This window comes from Drosophila navojoa, unplaced genomic scaffold (assembly GCF_054131105.1).
Source record: "Drosophila navojoa isolate 15081-1374.11 unplaced genomic scaffold, UAZ_NAV_1.0 NAV_Backbone_98, whole genome shotgun sequence".
NCBI classification, from domain to species: Eukaryota; Metazoa; Arthropoda; class Insecta; order Diptera; family Drosophilidae; genus Drosophila; species Drosophila navojoa.
In genome coordinates this window covers 10556-18489 of record NW_028301800.1, presented here as the reverse complement: position 1 = coordinate 18489, position 7934 = coordinate 10556, and the positions used below count along the sequence as shown (strand labels likewise).

General features: G+C 42.9%; 1 pseudogene; it reads right to left on the bottom strand.

Moving 5' to 3' along the window:
• Positions 1–6701: 6701 nt before the first annotated feature.
• LOC149090388 (uncharacterized) lies at positions 6702–7588 on the bottom strand (annotated as a pseudogene).
• Between the last annotated feature and the right edge of the window lie 346 nt (positions 7589–7934).

Below are 7934 nucleotides of genomic sequence, written 5' to 3'. Positions count from 1 at the left end.
CATACGGACGGACGGACGGACGGACGAACGGACGGACAGACGGACAGACAGACGGACAGGGCCAAATCGACTCAGCTTGTCGCCCTGATCAAGAATATATATACTTTGTGGGGTCTGCCACGCCTCCTTCTGCCTGTTACATACTTTTAACAAAACCACATTAACCTGATTTCCCATTTTCAATGGGTTCAGGGTATAACAAGTAAGAAAGCTCTATTCGAGACTGCTCGACTACGAGATCCCCTGAACCCTTCGAGCAACTGATATTTCAATAATAATTCGCACATACACACGCACACACACACACACACGCATACAAACAAACACACGCACACACACGCATATACAGGCGATTGCGCTTAGGTTGCACTGCAGTGTTGGCGATATTATGAGAATTTATTTGTGGAATAATTCAATTTCTAGACGTACGATCGTAATGAAACTTTCAGAACATAATCATGATGTATAAATGTATGTGTATACCGAAGCTCAAGTCTCTAGTATTTGATATACGACTTTTACAAAGATGAGGGTGAGGGGGTGGATATAAGGGCGGGGGGTAAATTTTAACAAAAACCGAAATTGTATAAAATACGTCTTAATATATATTTAAAATTTGGACACTCTAGCTATAATGATGTAGGAGATATAATTTTTTAACTGACTTTCGATAAGGTTTTTTATCGATAAAAATATCGGAATGAGTTATCGTTTTTTAGTGATAAACTCGATATGCGCGCGATATATACCGACATTTTAAAAAAAAGTTGAAGTCTCTAGCTCTTATATCTTCTGAGATCGACGCGTTCATACATACGGACAGACGGACGGACGGACGGACGGACGGACAGACAGACAGACGGACAGGGCCAAATCGACTCAGCTCGTCGTGCTGATCAAGAATATATATACTTTGTGGGGTCTGCCACGCCTCCTTCTGCCTGTTACATACATTTCAACAAAACCATTATACCCTGATTTCCCATTTTCAATGGGTTCAGGGTATAAAAACCACAAAAAAACAAGAAACAAACGAATGTTTAAGTAGTATAATATCTCAAACATCAGCAGAATGCAAATAATCCAAAACATTTAAAACTTACCAAATCAACTATATACAACCAAACATTATAGTAACTTGGAACTACCCAAAAACAAAATTCAATCAAAATTGTAATACAAATAATATTAATATTCAAGGTAATAACATAACTAAGATATACGATTGTAGCCTTCAAATAAATAACATCTCAATTGTAAGCACACTATCAGACTACACACAAACTATCTACGTAACAAATAATATCACAAAAACAGAACTGATATCATTACTACAAACAAAGCAAGTAGTTTTAGAAAATACTAAATATAATAAGACATTCAATATTATAACCACTACAACTACAAACAAAGCAAGTAGTTTTAGAAAATACTAAATATAATAAGACATTCAATATTATAACCACTACAATTTTATAATTACTATTATAAGTCTAATATTATTTGTAATCATTAAATTTAAGACAATATCTAAGAAAATTATCATAAGATCGAGTAATTCAACACCAGAAGAGCAACCACTCCCAGATACTCATGCACCATTAGAAGCCGTACCACAATTGCACCCTACATTTTCCGCTACTATGTATGTATGTATGTAATAGTCAATATAACACTGCATCTCTTTTAAACAAGAGTTAATTGTTTACTAATTTCAATGTACGCGAGCCGGCTGATTAAACTGAGCCGCTGCGTGGGAGAAAAAGAGAAAGCAAAAGAGCGTGATCTCTTACAAATTCTTTAAATGCTAACATATAGTTTAACTTCCGATCTTAATTACAACGAAGCGATGGTTGCTGAGCCCAACATCCTCCCCCCGTTGAAGACTTAGTCATCAACAGAATCCTTGAGGGGCAGCAAGCACAGCTTATTTGTAGCTCTTCTAATTTCGCCAGCTTGAGTTTTTAGTACGGCTACCCGTGCAACGCCATCACCTCTACGGATAAGTTCGATTATTCTGGCTAGTGGCCACTTAAGTGGCGGTAGACTCTCATCTTTCACAAGAACTGTTGCCAACAGCCAAGCCAGGTTTGGAGGTTCTGCATTTTACCAGAACACCTGCTGGAGGTAGCTTACGCTACCTGAGCACTGTCAGGTTGGGCTCACTGAAGGAAGAAAGAGGACCACTGTTCAGGAAATGCGTCTATGTCTGCTGGGTGCTCTGAAATCGAAACTAAAGGGAGTGAATTGATGACAGCATCGATGTTGCGAACCAGTGTACGAAGCTCATCGGACCACCAAAGTGAGGAGCTCGTGGAGGGATGAAATGCCATTCGATTGATTCTGCCAAACAGAAGTCCTTCACAGCCTTCTGGTGGATTTCTGACAGAAATAGACGCTTCAACTCCTGTAGCTGATTGCGTGCACCAAGGAAGTTTGTGGCGTTGTCAGACCAGATTTGACTTGGCTTTCCTCTGTTGCATTTAAAGCGTTGAAAAGAATGCAGAATGACTCCAAAGATCCGACAGCCGTTGACCCGATCCTTGGGTAGATTACGCATCTCTGAATTACACAAGCTACAGTTTTTCTACCTCCAATTGGTCAGTATTGGGAGCGAACCAAGGCTAGCACTGCTCGGGGATCAGCGTGCAAGTTTCGCGGATGGAAATGCAGTATGATGGCTCTAGTTACTGGATGACCTTTAAGCAAAATGATTGGATGGCGACTATCGAAGTTTAAAGTTGAGTTTTTGAAACGACCATCGACACGTAGCAGCCCAACTTCATCAAGGAACGCTGACAGCGAGGCTAGATTGCTGGATGACGGAACCTTCCTTTAGTTTGAAGCGCCTTTATGTCGTTTGGCTAGTTGGCTCGTTGAATTATTCTCAACAGCATATGTGTGCCGTTCCAGATGTCTGCTAGCGTTACTCCTGGGCCACGACTCTTTTTAATAAACCTTAATGCAAACGTATGCTGCAAGCGGCTGAAAGAATTTACATACTTGCAGTCCATAGAGACTTTCTGGAAGCGCTGAGACTGGCCACTGAGATCTGGGCTTGCAAAGAAACCAGGACCGTTGAACCAAAGTGATGATGCATTTATCTCCGAGAGCAATGAACCCCGAGATAATATATCCGCAGGATTCAGCATTGTAGGTATATAGTGCCACTCCATTGCTGATGTGAGATCTTGTATCGTGGCGATGCGATTTGCAACAAAAACGTTGAATCGCCCGGGCTCGTCATTGATCCAAGAAAGTGCTACAGTAGAGTCAAACCAACAATGAAACTGGCCTGTGAAAATGCCTAAGCGAGCCACTTCATCCATTAGACGCGCAAGCAACTCTGCCCCGCATAATTCCAGTTTAGGAACCGTGAGCGTTTTTAAAGGCGCAACTCGAGACTTGGAACAAAGTAACCTGCTGATGATATGCTGTCCTCTGGATACAATATAATTGCACGCTCCGTATGCCTCGATGTTGGCATCGCAGAATTCATAGACCTCAACCTTCGATTATGGTATTAATGATAGCCTGGGGAATGCTATACTAACACCGCTACCAAAGTTACTGCAAATGTCTAGTTATGTAGTGTGACATGCACTACACTACTTGGAACTCGTCTCAACCCAGTTTATGCCTCCAGAGTTGTTGCAAGAAAATTTTAGCGTTCGTTATTACTGGGCCGACCAGGCCGAGAGGGTCGTAAAACCTAGCAATAGACGAGATAACAGAACGCCTGGAGGGCTTAGAGGCTGAATTCAGAGCCAGATATGAGAAAAGAAGTTGATCAGATGCCGGATCCCATGCAAGGCCAAGTGTAATGTCGCTGCCATCATTGAATTCCTTGTCGCAGTCTGTTACGCCGTCCAGTACCATGGGATGGCTTGAACACCACTTTCTCAATTTAAACTTCCCACAAGCCAAATTTCCAGCTGTCTCTTGCATAACAAGTCTTGCTTCTTCGACTGAATTTCCTCCAGAAATCAAATCGTCAACATAGAAATCGCGAAGCCGACTGGGAATGCGTCCTTTTCATCTGCGGCTAACTGATACATGGCGCGCACAGACAAGAATGACGCTGGTTTTGTTCCATAGGTGACCGTATCAAGCCTGAAAACTTCCAAGTCATCATCTGGCGAATTCCTCCATAAAATGCATTGCAGATAGCTGTCCAGTTCGGGTACCTTAACGCAACGATCCATTTTGCAAATATCGGCGGAAGCACAGTAATATGTCGACCAATTTCGGCTGAATGACAGAACCTGACATTAGAATGTCATTTAAAGACGGACCAGTTGTCGTAGATGCTGATCCATCAAAGACGACGCGAAACTATCTTACTTCAGAACGCTGTCATGAGGAAGAAAATATTTGCATAGATGAAATGAATTGCGGGAAACACGTGACATGTGACCAAGTTCAAGATACTCATTCAGAAATGCTGAGTATTGAGACTTTATATGCGGCAAACGACTCAATTTCCTCTCTAAATTGAGAAACCGATGACGCGCTTGCTCCAAGAAGCTCCAAGAAGCTCGCATCTAAGCTTAACAGGCAGGCGTACTGAATATTAGCCACTAGCCAATCGATTATAATGCTTCGCAAAATGCGCTTCGCAGTCTCAGTCTTCCTTGCTGAACCTTCCAATGGAATCGCTGCAGCGCTCAACTTCCCAGAAGCGACGAACGAGACTGTGATATCATCACAAGATTCAGTAGTCGGATCCGAAGGCGCCTGAAGCTATTAGCACGGAGTTGTGGTTCTATTCTAATTATTCTATTTTTTTTGTGTGTACCTTTTATACCCTGAACCCATTGAAAATGGGAAATCAGGATATAATGGTTTTGTTAAAAGTATGAAACAGGCAGAAGGAGGCGTAGCAGACCCCACAAAGTATATATATTCTTGATCAGGGCGACAAGCTGAGTCGATTTGGCCCTGTCCGTCTGTCTGTCCGTCCGTATTTATAAACGCGTCGATCTCAGAAGATATAAGAGCTAGAGACTTGAAATTTTTTCCCCAGGTCCGTGTATATAACGCGCATATCAAGTTTATCACTAAAAATCGATGACTGCTTCCGATATTTTATTATCAATTATCCCCCTTATCGAAAGCTGGTTATTTATTTATATCTTCTACACCTCTAGAGCTAGAGCTTCTAAAAATTTTAAATGTAGACTTATGTGTATTTTATATAATTTCGGTTTTTGTTAAAATTTACCCTCCACCCCTAAATTCACCCCCTCTGCCTCACTTTTGTAAAAGGCGTATTTCAAGTATTAGAGACTTGCGCTTTGGAATGTACACACATTTAAACATTAAGAAAAAAATAATAGCATAGTATATTCTTGATCAGGGCGACGAGCTGAGTCGATTTAGCCCTGTCCGTCTGTCTGTCCGTCCGTCCGTCTGTCCGTCCGTATGTATAAACGCGTCGATCTCAGAAGATATAAGAGCTAGAGACTTGCAATTTTTTCCCCAGGTCCGTGTATATAACGCGCATATCAAGTTTATCACTAAAAATCGATAACTGCTTCCGATATTTTATTATCAATTATCCCCCTTATCGAAAGCTGGTTATTTATTTATATCTTCTACACCTTTAGAGCTAGAGCTTCCAAATTTTAAATGTAGACTTATGTGTATTTTAGAAAATTTCGATTTTTGTTAAAACTTACCCCACACCCCTAATTCCACCCCCTCCCCCCTCAGTAGAGACTTGTGATTTGGACTGTACATACATTTGAACATTATGATCAAGCTCTAAAAGTTTCATTAAGATTGGACGGCAATTAAATTATTCAACAAATAAATTCGTATTATATTACCCACCCTGCAGCGCCGCCCAAGCGCAGTCGCTGCTTACTGCGCAGTTAGCAGAGCGCGTTCTAATACGTGCGTGTGTATGTATGTGTGCCTAAAACAAGTGTAGAGTGAATAGAATATCAGATTGGAGGGTTCAGGGTATCTCCTAGTCGAGCAGTCTCGACTAGAGTTTTCTTACTTGTTCTATTTTCTTTTCTTTTTGTTATATATATCTATACATATATATACATATATACATACATAAATATTGTAAGGTACTTCGCGGGTCGTGGAACGCCAAGCGTCGCCGCCGGCGTTCACTCCCAGACCACGCGATTTTCACTGCCGGAGATTTACCCTTCCGGCGAACGGGGCGTAACCACGTTCAAACTACCAGTTAGTAGTGTTACAGTTAATTGCAGTTAGTGCTAAATATCGACATGTTAGTTAAACTGACTACCAATGACTACTCGGCCATTTTTCTTTGACACGTTCTTACTTTATTGTGCTAACCTTAAACCTGATGCTAATTTGATTGTTTTCGTCTGCTCATCCCGAGAGCTCCAAACTAACTCAAACTGGCGCGCAGCTTTCGATCCCTTTCTGCCGCCTTTGCAGAATTCACCACGCGACCAGCAATGCAGCTCACCATGACGAGCTTTCGAGCCGCAGGGTTGCATTGCTAATCGCGCGCGCGCTCAATTATTTAAATCTTTGCTTATATCCTAAAACTAAATGCTACAACACTTATGACTACTTATTAACTACTTAATGCTATATATATACTCTCTACCAAAATATAAAATTGCGCAATTTAAAATGTAAGCTCTTACTTACTACAAAAAAAATTATAATTTCAATTCCAAACTTAATTTTAAACATATTACTTCATTTCAAACATATTGCTTCATTTCAAACACATTACTTCGTCTCTCGTTTCCACGATCTCTGTTTCCGGGATCATATCGATTCTCTCGTCTCCTTGATGAAATGGTTTCAGCTGCGCAATGTTGGCCACCATTCTCTTGCTTTCGCCCTCCTTCGTCAGGCGCACCACGTTGGGGGAGAGGAATTTAACGACTTTTTAAGGGCGGTTGAATTTGGGCGCCAGTTTCGCCGCGAATCCTTCCACCGCGTTCGACAGTTGATGTTGCCGCAACAGAACCGCCGAACCCAACGCTGATCTTTCGATGCTCGTTCCAAGTTACTGCGCACTATGTCGAAAACTTCCCTCATTTTAACTTCTTTGCCCTCGGGCTGGGCCTTTCTAGTCGCCGAACCAGGAGTGACTTCATCATACAAGGCGGCAGGTAGGCGTGGTTCCCGCCCTAACATTAGAAATGCTGGAGTGAAGCCCGTGGAGTCGGCCACGCTGAATTGACCGCCAGCGTGATCTCCGGCAGTAGCTCATCCCACGAGCTTTGATGGCCTTCGATATATTGCGCTATCATTGTCTTCACCGTGCGATTTGTTCTCTCCGTCGGGTTCTCCTGCGACGAATAAGGCGCTGTGAACTGGAGTGTCACCCCCAGGGATTCCATGAACGCCTTGAAGCTTCTGCTTGCAAATTGTACGCCATTATCGCAGACGAATGTCCTGGGTACTCCAAATCTGCTGAGTATACGTTCCCGGAACGCCAGCTGCAGCAGTGCGTTAGTGGCTCTCCTCAACGGCACCAACTCCACCCACTTAGCGAAAGCGTCGTGGAACACCAACAACTTTGTGTTCCCACGCTTGGAACGAGGTAATGGTCCCACGAAATCTGCGCACAAGACCGCCATTGGCTTTTGTTGCGCGCATTTGAATTTCTGGCACGTTTCGCAACGCCTCACGCCTCATGCGGCAAGTAATACCTCTGCGCAATTTGCGTTGCCGTCTTCCTCACTCCTTGATGTCCAGCCGTGGAAGCGTCGTGGCACTTCTCATCACTCTGCTCCTCAAACTGCTCGGGACGCAGAGCTTCCATGGGATAAAGTCCTCCTCGTCTATTCGATGGCTTAAATTCCGGTACAAGTGCCCGTTCTCCTCCACGTAGTCCTGGAACTTCTCAGGGTCCTTTGCGATCCTTCCCGCATCCTTTTTATCCACCCGCAAGGAAGATCATCTTCCACGGCCTGCTGACAACT